This window comes from Dipteris shenzhenensis, chromosome 18 (assembly GCF_047967505.1).
Source record: "Dipteris shenzhenensis isolate YYH24624 ecotype China chromosome 18, Dip_SZ_1.0, whole genome shotgun sequence".
Lineage (NCBI taxonomy): Eukaryota > Viridiplantae > Streptophyta > Polypodiopsida > Gleicheniales > Dipteridaceae > Dipteris > Dipteris shenzhenensis.
Genome location: NC_141613.1, coordinates 23,973,105 through 23,987,793, shown reverse-complemented (window position 1 = coordinate 23,987,793; position 14,689 = coordinate 23,973,105). Strand labels below are relative to the sequence as shown.

The window sequence follows — 14,689 nt, the reverse complement described above, 5'->3', positions numbered from 1 at the left end:
TTGAATCTCATAGTAAACAGGACACCTGAAGATGAAATGCTCCTCTGTCTCAACCTCCTACATGTCACACAGTGTGCATATGCGCCTCTCCCTGGGTAGCCGCTCTGCTCTGCCGCTCTCGATACAAAGTCTGTGTGAAGAGACCCGGAACTGCCCAAGAGAGATCCTCAGCGAGGGGGGTAGGTGAATCTGCATGTATCCTGGTGGATCAATGAACCCTCCGCTGTGATATGTAAGAAGTGATCTCTATAGAATCCCAGCTTCACTAGAAGATCACTTGGACCCAACCAAGTCCGGAATGTGTGTAGGTGTAGTAGATCCTCACGGATAACCTGGTTGACCTCGTGTGATAGGAGGGGAGAGAAAGAAGCATCGATGCTGTACTGGAATGGAGGTAGTCTGTCCATGTGGAGCCCTAGTCCCGCAAACCATCTCTCTGTGCATGCATACCAACACCTCTGGTCTCCCCCTGCTGCAAGTGCCATAGAAGAAGACAGTGCTAGCCATGGTATCCTGCTACGCCTGGAGGTGTAATCCCCATACTCCCTGACTGGGTACAGATACGTAATGACCTAAAATGCAGTATCTAGCTATAATGGGGGTGACCCAAACTCCACCTGAATAATCTAGTGAGGGACGGATGGCTTACCATGGATCATCCGTGATAACATGAGAACCTTAGCCGCTCCACCCTCGCCCACTCTGTATCCGACAAGTCTGGACCCCAGCATGGACTGCCATACATCCCTGCTCGGCGGACTAAGGAGACAAAAAGCAACCCTTTGGTCCGTGGATCCTGAAAGTGAGAGCAGAAGCATTGCCTCTCTAGTCTAGCCAATGAAGCATATCCTCTACTCAGGCGTGCATGCATCGCGGGTCTCATAGTGAAGATGGATCCGGAAAAGACGACCCCAACAGGGGACCCATCAAATGCGACTGCTCCTCGCGCATGATGGCTTGAGATGTATTGAAGATCATAACCTTGGTTTTATCCAAGTTGACCTTCAAATCATGAGACTCACAAAAGGACTGTAGTGCATCAAGGTGTCTCTGAAGCCCCTCTGCTGAGGAAGACAAGAGAGCTACGTCATCTGCGTAAAGCAATATCCAGATCAGCGTGCCCGGGAGAGAGCAACCTACCCCCCCTGTGTCTACATCACTGTCTCGAGCTCGTCAATGTAGAGGCCAAACAAGGTAGGTGATAATGGACACCCTTGTTTGACCCCGACAGTGCTCATGATCTCATCTATCCATCCAGATCCTGTATGAACTCTGCCTGAAACTCGCTCATAAAGTGCCATGGCAGCCCAAATGATCTCCTAGTCGTAACCCAAATCATGTAGGCGTCGTATGAGGCAGGCTCTCAGAATAGTGTCAAATGCCTTGCGGAAATCCACAAAGCAACAGTAAACCCTCTGCTTCCGTGCCCTCGCCTCCTCGATGATACATCTTAGCGCGAGGATGTGGTCCATGGTCCCATGATCCCACCTGAAACCGGTCTATCCCGCTGCTCTAAGTCCTCAACACTCCGCAAATCTGTTGACCTCAAAATCAAGTACTGATGCATAAATCTTGGACATGACATGTCCAATCATAATGGTCATGTAGTTCTCTGGACTCATAGGATCCCCTGCCTTGTGAATGGGTGAGATAGTGTTAATGGTCCAAGTACATGGAAACCCCAAGCAAACAGCTTCATTAAATAGCTTGGCTAAGATCAGGGCTAGGAGGTTAATCCCATATGCAATGAACTCAGTGCATAGTCCCTCATGATCCTTTGCTCGGCCATTATGAAGTTTCATTACAGCATCCTTTACCCCCCTTAGTAAAGAGGGTGCAGGATGTGGGGTGTGGCATATGTAATAGGTTAGGGACTGGCTGATTTGGGATATCATAGAGCGTGCGTGCATAATCAGACCACACCTGAGTGTCAATGAGTGGTGAGCAGGACCATCCCTCTAGAAATCTCCACCAAAAGTCCTTAGAGTTGTTACTGAACAGAATGTTCAGTAGCTCCTCCTCGTTCCGGCACATAAAGTCAAGTTTCTTCATGTGTTCCAATCGACGGTACTCACGTAGAGTATCTGGCTCGCTCAGAAGGCTGTTTTTTATTTCGAATCTGAGCTGACGGCGTAAAGCCTTACACTAATCATCATACCAGCTATTACACGGTACGGTCCCAGGTGGTGGTGGGCGGGTGGTGTGGGGGAAGGCGTGAAGAGCAGCCTCGTGTAGTGAGTGGGTGACTAGGGCAGCACGATCCTCTACTAGGGGTATAAAGTCAATGTATGCGAGAAGTATGTACAGACGGTCAAAGTAAGTAGGTGAGTGATCGCGATTAAAGCGTATATCATGGTAGGTGGAGTAAGAACTCAACGCGGTAGAAAGTGCTGTGCAGCGAGGAGTAGAAATGCTAAAGAAAAAATAGGTATGATCAGCCCCTGGAGGGAGAGGTGCTACGGTAAAGTCAGTGATGCGAGATGTGAAGGCAGGGGATCCCATGATGTAGTCCACAACACTGAAGCCTCCCCCATGTGGGAAGCACGTGAAGCCACCTGATGCGGTCCATCTGTCAAGACCATTATAGATAATGAGATCATGCATCTTGCCGAGGTCTAATGGGCCTGCCCATAAGATGTGAACGGTCCTCATCTATCAGCCAAAACTCGTAGCATACTTGCCTTCTCAAGGTCAATGTCTGGCAGTAGAGTGGAATCATCCTTGAAGTCGAGGAGTGGTGCCTGACGAACATCTGTCCTCGCGTTGAAGTCCCCAACTAGGAGGACTTCTCCGCGGCTAGAGAAGTCAACAATGGACTGATAAATGGGGATGTCTCATCCTCCCCTTGAATATCTCTGGCAAAGCGGGAGGTCTCAGGGGGGAAGTAGCAAAATGCAATAAACAGATCCCGGCTATCCATGTGCCGAATCCGGATCCAGAGAAGCCTGGAGTGTGGATCTCTCTGCTCCACTGAGATCGCCCCCAAAAGTGTGGATCTGTAAAGGACTGCGACTCCTCCTGACCCTCGAACCCCTCCTATATCCCTCGTCTCATTTTTGTAGGCAGACTCCCATGTATACCCGATGACTACTGGTAGTGGGAGCTCTGGACTCTGATGTGTCTCTGTATAAAAGACTATGTCGTGACCTGTATAGGATTCCAAGAAGTTCCCTGGTTCTCACCATAAGGTACCATTACAGTTCCATATGGTACAGGAGAGGGTCTCGGATGTTTGAGTCTCATAGACCCCGCCTCCCTATGCGGGAGGAGAGGTGGGTGTCCGACAGGGGCCTGTAAGGAGTCATCCATCTCATACTACTGCCCACTTCCCCTCCTTGCAGGCCTGATCCCGTTGCTCCAACACAAAACGCCTCTCCTCAACCTCTAGTGGAGTAAGGTCCTCATCCATGGAGATCGCTCGCTGGTCTCATAAGGCTGACCTACGATGTAAAGCCAAAAGTCGTGCCTCGGCGTCATGGAAGCGTATGATTAGGGACTGCTCTCGGTTGGGGTCCCTCCCTACCCGCCATGCTCTCTCAATCCTGTGCTCAGTCGCCCCTAGAGTAGTGGCCACGAAGGTCGTCCCATCTGCCATCAGTGTAGCCTCAATGTGGGGAATCCCAAGTACTCTGATATTGGGAGCCTTGCTAGCTCTCTGCAGGAGGGTAGCCGAAACCGTTACCCTTGTAGGTTCCTATTTGGCTACGTCAACCCATCTAGACGTCTCCTCGATGGCAGATTGCATGCTCGCAATCTGTGCCTCCACAACTGGGGTGCTCCCTAGGACTGTACGTATAGCAGTGACCTCCTGTCGGAGCTGCGAGATCTCCTGTCTAAGCCCTTGAATAAGATCAGCCTGGTCTCCTAAGACTACTCCTGTATGAGACGTGCCTGCTCCTAGGTGAAGCGTGTCTGCTCCTGTGCGAAGTATGACAGCTCCCTCTTGCGTTCTCGGATACTCTGAACCTCCATCAGCAAGTACTCCCAAGCCTCTGATGGGTCAGCTCGTCCGTGCTCTAACGAAAACTGAAAGGACTGCGGCATGAAAGTGTGAGGATGAGACTAGAGGCTGGGTGATGACTGGGTGAGATGGGTGCGGTATGGAGATGATAGTGGCTTGGAGGAGGCGATCCCAACAGGGTGTGGGAGCGTGGGCTGACTGAGAGGCAGAGGGGAGAAAAAGGTTGAGTAGTACGGAACACTGTATGACCCCTCCAAAGTAGGTGTCATAATTGGGGAGAGAACTGTAGCGGGAGAAGAAGGAAGAGATGGTGTTAGTGACAACCCCTCTATCCTAGGGGAGGGTGGAGCAATCGACGTCATGGGTAGGGGTATATCAGAGCCAGTAGAGGCTGTGGGCGGAAGTGGAGCTGACGCTGAAGTTGAAACTGGAACTAGAGCTGACGCTGGCGCTGAGGCTGAGGATGAGGATGTAGTTGAGACCGAAGCTGTAAAGCTCCTGGTCCTACAGAATTTTTCCAAGTATATTGGAATACTTGTAAAACTCATATGGTTAGATTGACAAATTGGTGCATTTTAAAGGGTGAGCTGCCCAATGGATTGAACACAGGGTTATCAAGTTGATACCTAAGGGTCACAACAGGCTATGCTCGAGCCAATGCAGGCCGCTTCACATGCTGAACACTGTTTATAAGGTCATTGCCAAATTACTAGCCCACAAGATCAAATTTCTCCTTAGGAGGTTGATACACCCTAACCGGTGTGGTTTTGTGACGTGTAGGAATATTCATGTTCTAGTGATGAATACCTTATTGGCTATGGTTATGCATTGTCTCGGAATGAGAAATTCATCGTGCTTAATTTGGATTTAGAGAAGGCTTACGATAGGGTAAGCTACGAGTTTGTTCTAGGCAGCTTGGATGCTCTTGGATATGGGAGGGGTTTTTGCAAATTGGTTAACATGCTTTTTTCAAATACTTGGGCAACAGTGTTAGTTAATTATTTTCACTACCAAAAGTTTTCTCTGCAAAGATCAATACGCCAAGGGTGCCTGCTAGCACCTCTATTGTTTGCCATCCTTACAGAACCCTTGCTAGTGCAGATTGATCGGCATCTAAATAGTGGGAGTATCAGAGGGTTGAGATTGCCAGATGGGTTGTCTTCCTGCTCACAATTCTTTGCGGATGACAAATCTGATTTTCTGGCTAGAACTGAGGCAAATGTTAGCAGATTTCTAGATATTGTTAATGAATTTACTATGTTATCTAACTCTAAAGTTAACAAGGACAAGACCACAGCTCTCTTGCTTGGATGGCATGAAAGAATGGGCAAGCAATTTTGAGTTCAAATGGATTCCGAAGGGCCAAGTGATAAGATACCTTGGATGCCCTCTTGGGATTGGAGTGACTTTAAAAGATAAGTTTGAATGGGCAGTCCCGAGAATTAAAGAAAAGTTTGACAGATGGGCTCGGAATCCTCTTTCATTGGCAGGTAAAATTACGATGCTTAGCACATGCTTGAATCAATCATGGTCTTTGTACTTTCTATTCTACCTTTCACTAAGACAAACTTGAAAAGTGTGGACAGGAACATTTCAAACTTTGTGTGGGAGGAATGAGGGCACGGAATGTGCTAGGAGTTAATGTCGACATCCAAAGAGGCTGGGGGGCTTGGGTTGGTATCCATGAAAGAAAAGAATGAGGTTCTTTGCAGTAAATGGCTCTTGCAACTAGGTTGCAGCCAACCTTGTGGTGTTATTGCTAGACAATTTATCTGCTTGAATGGGGTCTAAAGGGATAAATTACCCCTAGCAGGATGTGGTATTATCAATTTTTTTTATTAAATTAGTACCTCAATCAGAGATACTTTCAAGATTGATCCAAAGTTTGAAGACAAAGTCAAAGGGGTGCATATGGGGAGGGTTGAGGTCATTGCATGGGGACGCATCTCTAGAGAGATCATTGTGGCTGCCGGGTTGGCGAATAAAGAGTGGACTTGCCTTCCTCAAGAGTCACCCACGGATGGCTGCAAGAATTTCTAGAAAAGGTCTTAGGACGTTTAACCAAGTTTGGGACCCAAGTGGCAAGAAATGGAAGGACCTCAAGACTATTATGCAGAGGTTTGGGTTAGCTACAGGTGAGGGAGAGACAATTGGTCTACTATTGAGTAAGCTTAAAGATGGCTAGCCAAATAGCCAGCTCTATCGGGAAGAGCTGGGCCATAGCGGGTTTATCTGGAGTTCAGGCAAACCTTTCTCTAAAGTCAGCCTAAAAGAGTTTAAGGAGGCTGTCTTTGTTGATGTTCCTATGATAGCAAGTAGGTAGTGGAAGTTTCATGCTCCAATTGACAATTTGTCAGTGTGGAATTTTAGGCTCAAAAGGGTGTGGAAGGCCACTTCTTCCTTTAAGTTGAATTTACTACTTTGGAGAGTTATTATTGGTAAATTGCCTGTTAGAGCAAGGATTGCCAAATGGTATCCTAATGTTCCCTCAATATGCCCATTATGCAATGTAGGGAGGGAGACTCATATGCATCTATTTTGGGACTGCTTCTTCACTAAGGAAGTCTAGAGGGAGATCATTAAAAGTCTAGCTAGAAGACAAATCCATGTCAAACTCAAGTGGAAAATGGCGCTCTTAGCAGGGGCAGCTTGAGTGATCCCTTGTATGGTTTTTGGGAGGTGGTTGTGATGATGCATCTGTGGAAATAGAGAACGACCTAGTTTTTCATAGACCTCACCTTGGGAGGTTGCTGGTTGTGGCTAAAGGACACTAAAAGAGCTGTATAATTTTTTCGGTAAAAAAATGAGGCCTTTAGGACTATAAGAAACATCTAGAACTAGAGGTCATTGCCTCTTATACTAGAGGCAGTCATTTTTCCCTTTGTCTTGTATATTTCTCTTTCTTTCTTAATATAATTTTGCTGAGTTTACCGGCCCCCCCCCAAAAAAAAGCACAAGGATCCATCACAAAACAAGACTAAAAATGTATGATCCATCCATTACAAAAGATGACTAAAAATGCATGATCCATCACAAAAGAAGACTAAAATGTAGGATACATTTTTAGTCTTCTTTGTGTCAGATCCATCTTTGTGATTCTCAGTCTCACAAAAGCCTCCCATGACCCAAAATGGATACATTTTGATGGATCCATCTTTGTGTGTGATGGATCCATAACAAAATGTATCCATTTTGTGTAATGGCAGCCTTTCGCAACTAAGGATCATAGACTTCCATGATGGATCCATCACAAAATGTCTCCATCACAAAAAAGACAAAAAGTTTTATGATGGATAGATTTTGTGATGGATCCATCACAAAATGTATTCCAAAATAATATATCCATCACATTTTATGCACCCTGAACCACAAACAAGACTAAAAATGTCTTTTTGATGTATCCATTTTCAGGTTGCACAAAGAAGACTAAAAATTTCTAGTCTTCTTTAATATTATGTATCCTTTTTTAGGCTTCCTTGTGATGTATACATTTTATGTAATGGAAGACCTTAGTGCAAAAGTCTGCCATTACACAAAATGTATAAATCACAAGGAAGCCTTCTTTGTGATGTATCCATTTTGTGTAATGGCAGGCTTCCACGACTAAAGATGTATTCATTCAAGCTTACAAAATTAATACATATTTAGTCGTGGAATATGTATTTATTTTATGAGCCTAAACATTAAAGATTACATTTTGTGAAATGGCATTTAAATGGACAGGCTTCCTTGACGAGATGTTTTTGGTCTCGTGCCACGTAAGGTTAAAGGTCATGCGTCTAGAAGTGATAGTGGATTAAAGCCTGGAAGCTTGGCCATATTTTTTATGCAATGATTTAATGACTTCCTAGCAATCAATTGATGCTATCTTGTATGCTAATAGAACAATTGTGGAGCAACTATGTTCCTATGATTCCCTTGGCACACTGAAGAGAGAGCGACCTAGGTGTCCTATTAGGCCATCTCTCTCTCTCTCTCTCCCCCCCCCCCCATGAAACTTGGGCAACTCCCTCTTAAGTTCTTCTTCAATCAACCAAGTTGCCTCCTTGTAAAAGTCTATTTGTTAAAGGAGTTTCTTTAATCTCAATCATTTCTTCAAATTCAAATTAAAATTGCAAGCATCATTTATTACTTCGTCAATTTACAATAGGTGGGTATTGTGTGCCACATGTCTTTCAACAAGCTCATGTGAAACACATTATTGATTGTGTATTGGTTGGGAAGTTCTAAGCAGCAAGCTTGTTATCACTTGTTCTCCAATCTAGGGTCTTTATCTAGAAGAGTCCATAATATCTGAGCTTTAGTTTGCTTCGCCTTTAAATTTAATGGATGACAGATAGGGCTTCACGCTCACTCAGATGCTTATGAATATATAATTTCTTTTGATGGTCGACAATGGCCACTCAAAGAGATGTTTCTTAACTAAGTTTCTGTCGGCACTCCAGAGGTGAAGGGCAGACTCAGCCATGACAAAAGCTACTATAGCACTAAAGGAGAAGGCTAATAAAAAAGTAGTCCAAAATCTCTTCATTCAATCTACAGCTGCTTGTGAAGTTTCATTTTAGTCTCCATACAAGTCCCATGCCGTCTTGACATCATCCTCATGGCCACACATCCCTTGCTTGTTGGTTCGCTTTGCAGTCCTGTCCTCTCCAAGCATGGACAGCCTCTGGAAACTTCTTTGCCAGATCTATAAGCTTATGTAGACTCTTTGTCCATTGATCCCTTCCACCTTGCTGCCCGGGTAGTCAGCCTGGGTGGAAGCACCTTTTGAGCTACGTCTGTAGCCTCTTTATCTTGGTTCCCCTCCTGGGAATAGGCCCAATTGTTGCTGGTCTTGCTGCTCCTTTTTGCTATTCTATGGCTGCTCCAATTGATGCCTTTGGAGGCCCCAAGGGCCCTTCTTTTATAGGGGTTGAACCCCCTTCAAAATGGCCCACCAACCAACAATTACCAGCTAACTAGAATCCCCCCTACCAGCCGACTGGATGGGGGGGGGGGCTTATAAATGCCCCTTACAGCTTCAGTTGGAAACCTTTGCTGACCTACTTGGCCACGTAGCTCCTAGCCACTGGCCCAGGTTGTTCTAGCCCTATTATAGGCCCCAAACCAGGCCCATATGGACTCAAAACATTCATAAACTATTGTGCTTACCATCAGTCTCTAATTTTCCTCTTGTGGGGCTCCTGTAGACCTTGGGAGCTGCCCCAGACTATCTGTACATCTATCAGCAACCCTCCGTACAGATCCCGTGCCGTAGTGACATCATCCTCGTGGCCATGTAACCCTTGCTTGCGGGTTTCCATGTGCAGTCTTATCTTCTCAAAGCATGGACAGCCTCTCAAAACTTCTTTGCCAAATCTGCCCTCCATGGTGACTCTCCTCTTCAAGAGGTGAACCAAGGTTTTTTTTTTTTTTTTTTTTAAGGAGGTGAACCAAGTTAATTCTAGCAGGTGAACCAGCAACAATTGGGCCTATTTCTAGGAAGTGAACCAAGTTAATTCCTCCGAGCAATGAATTAAGGTCGTCCTTGAGCAAGGTCCTTGCCTTCAAGCTCCACCTCGCATGAACTTTTTCAAGGCCCGTAATACCATGTTAGAAAATGGAAATCCCACTAGAGGATATCCCACAACAGATAGACGAGCCTATGAATTACATGCGTAAGTGTTTCACTACAGACTGAAACTTCTTAACTTGTGTGTACTTCACAACCATAGATGTGTGTGCAAGCCAGTAAACAGACAGTGCGTCCAAGACAAATATAGAAGCAAAATCATATGTTTCCGTCCATCCACACAATACAAAAGAAATGCAAAGTCCCACCAAACCGTGGCCCTCCTATCTTACAAAAAATCATCTTACTATCTACCTGGCACTTGTAGATCTCTGAGCCTGCATGCTCCTATAAGCTTATGTAGACTCTCTGTCCATTGATCCCTTCCACCTTGCTGCCCGGGTAGTCAGCCTAGGTGGGAGCACCTTTTGAGCTAAGTCTGTAGCATCTTTAGCTTGGTTCACCTCCTAATAGGCCCACTGCTACTGGTCTTGCTGCTCCTTTCTGCTCTTCTGTGGCTGCTCCAAGTGATGCCTTTGGAGGCCCCAAGGGCCCCTTTTTATAGGGGCTGAACCCCCTTCAAAATGGCCCACCAACCAGCAACTACCAGCTAACTGGAATCCTCCCTACCAGCGACTGGATGGGGGGCGCTATAAATGCCGCTCACAGCTTCAGTTGGAGACCTTCGCTGACCTACTTGGCCACGTGGCTTCTAGCCACTGGCCTAGGTTGTTCCAGCCCCACAAACCCAGCCCATATGGATCCACAACATCCACAAACTATTGTGCCTACCATCAGTCTCTAATTTGCCTCTTACTGGACTCCTGTAGACCTTCAGAGCTGCTCCAAACTGTCTGTACATCTATATGCAACCCTACGTAGAGATCCTGTGCCGTAGTGACATCATCTAGAAACTTCTCTGCCTTATTTTCCCTCCATGGTGGCTCTCCTCTTCCAGGTACTTCCTCTCTTTGTCTGCTGCCAATGATGCTGGAAGTGTTTGTCTGTACCCTCTCTCTATTCTAAGCAGCTAGGTGGTTATGTGGGCATGGTCGTGAGGAACTGTGGCCAAGAGTGGGCTGCTAGTAATAGTTCTAGGCCGTGTGCAAGATTTCTCAGACAGAAATGGATGCCTATTGCCAGGATTGGTGAGAGCTATGTACAGCAAACGCTATGCTTTAGATGTTGACGTCAAATGGTTTGTGGAATGTCTATGATGCAAGAGTAATTGTAACCTTTGTGTAGCCTATTTTTCAAGGATTTTCCAATCAAATAAAGAAATGGGTTTCCAAGGTTTGGGGGAATCTGTGTCTTTGCATTGGTGCAGGGGCAATCTAGCTCCCTTTGCTATGAATTTATTTGCTAATTTGTTGCGTTGAGTTAATTTTGATTGCAAGTTATTGTTCTGCTGCCTTTTGGTAGATAGTGAAGGCCAGTTTCATGGCTTCATTGCTGGGATATCACCATCTTCTGTAAGGAGGTGAGCCTATGGTTGTCTTTGGTGCATGTACTACTTGCTGTAATTGAGTTGCAGTCAAGAGAACTCAGTAAAGATGTCATACAGTAATGAAGATTGGGAAGAGGAGTTGCAGTCCTCTCTTGACTGACAATCATTGCTTGAGGATCTTCTTCTGATGATCAGAATGTTGATGGACAGCAAGCTGTAAATGCACTAGATGTGAATGCTACACAATCTAAAAGGTTTAAGGAGGAGGATGATGCAGAGGAGGCCAGTGGGGGAGGTGGACTTGGGCATATTACGGTTGCCCCATGGGCAAGGCATTGGTTGCCACATGGGCAACATACAAACAGTAAATCATGAGAGCATGGATGGGCAGCACATAGGCTACCATGTGGACGGCACACCTAAGAGAGTACTTGGCCGATAGAAGGATAGATTTGGTACAGGATGGCCAAGAGGTGCTCACAGGTTGGTGGGAGCAGAACTGCGAAGGAGTTCCAACCTGGAAGGACCCATCAGCATCAAGGGAATCTGCAGGAAGCATACGGATGGCTGTGCCAGGGTACATGCTGCTGCAGGCAGTAGTACAGGCCTATACGGAGATCTGGAGCAAGGCAAAAGGAGCCAAACCAAAGGATCTAGGGCCGGTAAAGTCCCTAAACATAGTCAAAACAATAGGGCAATGATTGGCCTATTTTGGAGCAGATTTAGATGTTGGAATTGGCCTGGAAGAGGTCAGGGCAAGAACAGGAAAGCCTGGGCCAGTGGCTGCCTAGCAAGCCCCTCAGGTCAGTTTTACAGACCAGGGGGTATGTTGGTTAGTTCGGTCCATCTAGGACCCCCACTCGAGCATTTTGGGGGGAGGGGGGGCAGCTCCTATAAAAGGGAGTCATTGGGGACTCACCATTTATCCATCAGAGCAAGTCTTCAAGGATCCAAATCAGACTCGTGATGCAGAGGCCTTGGCCATTATCATTGGCACCACGGCAGATGCGTACTTCCTCACATTTGGAAGACGGACAATTCCTCGAGGCATGGACCATGCTAAGAGATGTGTACAAGCTGAACAACGAAGAGAGGATTCTTGACCTCGAGATAGAGCTCTATGGCATGAGCATGGATGAGAGTGATTCAGTACAAGAAGACATCACGAAGATGAATGATTGCTATCTGTTCTGTGAATGATTGCTACCCCCATGGCAGCGAAGGTGCTGCCCATGTGGCAACCCCATGACTTGTCTTTTCTATGTTTGTATGCTGTCCACATGGCAGCCCATATGCTGCCCATGTGGCAGCCTCAATTTCATAGTTAGTTCAGCCCATGTGGCATGCTTCCACAATGCCCACATGCTGACCAACAGATCCATGTCCACCTCCCCCACGCTCTCCATGGGGAGGTGACCACCTTATCTCCAACACAAGTGTAATTCTCAAAGATTTGAGGTCAGTCCAAGTGATTGTTAATGGCTACAAAGTGCATTTTTCCCTTATATCCACTAGACTTGCATGGCTGTATGTATTCAGAACACTAACAATGTCACTAGATATGGTTTTGCACCTCCTAGCAGTACAACAAGCATCATTATTCTCTCTAATTGAGCATATGCTACAATAAGTGCACTCCACAAGACAACATCTTAAACTAGAAGCTACAACATCTCACACAAAGGCCGCCTCATGAGCCTTGCCAATACCTTTTACAGGCTATGCACTCTCTTGATTAATGTCCACAGGCTTGAGCCATGAGCTTCAGTTGCTCCAATCTGCAAGGGACTATGGCTTGCCTTCTTTGGTGCCTATAGGGTCATTTAATCTTGAGATCTAAATTCCTAGCATGTAGTGCTAAAAGATGGAAATAAAATTTTTCATGCATTGTCTTCTCCCGAGCAATTTTCTGATGGGCTAATTAGTTATACCAATAGTGGGCCATTGAACTCAAGATAGACCGCAAAAGCAGTCGATGCTTGAGTCTTTAACCAAATCCTAGAATTAGAATAAAATGCTCTACCACAATGTCCTCATCTTTGTTGAGGAAGTCTCTTTTCTTGTGTGGTAATGAAGAAGCCAAGTCAGCCTACCAAGACTCAGACTCGTGAATCATTTATAGTTAGGCCATTTTTGAGGTAAAATACGCATGCAATAGCGACTTTGAAGAATACATCACAATTGTGGCACATCTCTCATTCATCTTTCCAGCCAGGTATCATAGTGTCCCAACGATCTCAATCTTGTAAATTGAGCCAATGTCCAAAGCAGTAGACCCAAGAAAAGGACCTTTTCTATGCAATGGCACACATTAAAGCTCTCTGGAATTTATCAAATAGAATGTTTTTTATAATTTATCATAATTGTAACACATATAAAAAGAAAATTTTGCAAAGAAAGGTCGCTTATCGGTATCTTGCAAAAGATGTCCACATGTGTGTCTCAAGGCTAAACCTACATCTAAACATGTACTCTAGCTTGAAGACCTGGCACAAGCTAGACAGGAGCTGCATACAAACATTGCAAAATATCAAGGGTGCAATATGACATAGCTATAGAGAGTACATCGAACGGAGTGAATCATGAACGATTTTTGCAAACCTACTGCATAAGGTGGAGCTTGAGCAGGCAAGTGGAGGACATGTAGCAAGCTTGCGGGTTTGTACAAAATGGATGTCTTCAGTGTGTCTTTTGTGGGTGCTAATGGTCGGAATCATACCAAAGAGGGGTTGCGCCTGTTGGAGAAATGGGGAGCCGATGTCAGAATACTGACAGCACACCCAAAATAACTACAAATACCCAACTTGAGAACTATAAATGCACACTATCCAAAACGCCAAACTATAAAGTGTAAATTCGTACATCGCTATACTAACTGCAAACATCCAACGATTGCAACTTGAGAGCTAAAAATTTTCCAAAACTCAAACACTGAATTTCAAGAGGGAATAGAGAGTTCCTTGGTCTGATTTCTCTGCCGTCATGGAATCCCAAACTAGTGAAAACCTCAAAATCGCCTCAAAACCCCTATTCGGTCCATTGACTGACGGAAAAAATAGGATTCTATCAATTACTAATGGAAATCCCAAACCTTGAATCTTTCTCTATTCCAATCAATCGTTTTCTTTCCTTTTTTGAACGAAACATACTATGCCACCAAAATCAAACCTACCAATTTGCTGCAAATTTCATCGTTGATCAGATCACGACATGACTACTCTCTGTTGTTTACACGTGCTGATTGAGAAGATTAGGTCATAGGACTTTACTGGGCATGGATAAAATTGCTTGAAAACATTTTCTTTTAGCTGAGCAGGAACTAGCTTCCGCAGGCGGAAGGAAAGGGTCATTTGGCGCAAAAACTTTTCTTTCTTTTTAATTTGTTTCCCCCAAAATGAATTTCCCCCGCTTTTTTTTTTGGAAAATTTTATTGCAAGAGAAAATAATAAAATTACAAAGCTGACTCTCCTCTCAAGAGCTTCACAATGTAGGCAAATTCCTTTCTTCTTGCAAAATAATGCAAAGCATCAAGTATGGAAGATCGTACTTGAGCAAAGAAGTCTTATGGGATAGGTCTATGGTTGAAAAGAATATTCTTACAGATGTGATCAATAAACACAACTCGAACTATTTGCCAAATTGTCCACTGCAAGTCATTTAGTCCTGTTTTATCACCAAGATTGCCATTTTCCACCTAAGTGGGATGACAAACTGAACCGAGGTAAAC

At 45.1% G+C, this 14,689-nt stretch overlaps 1 long non-coding RNA gene across 1 annotated transcript; it reads right to left on the bottom strand.

The window, feature by feature from the left end:
* Positions 1-13,198: 13,198 nt before the first annotated feature.
* LOC147890980 (uncharacterized) lies at positions 13,199-14,329 on the bottom strand. Its single transcript, XR_015542651.1, has 3 exons — positions 14,112-14,329; positions 13,568-13,730; positions 13,199-13,469 (listed from the first exon to the last, which is right to left on the bottom strand). It is a non-coding gene; the product is annotated as an uncharacterized LOC147890980 (long non-coding RNA).
* Positions 14,330-14,689: the final 360 nt, after the last annotated feature.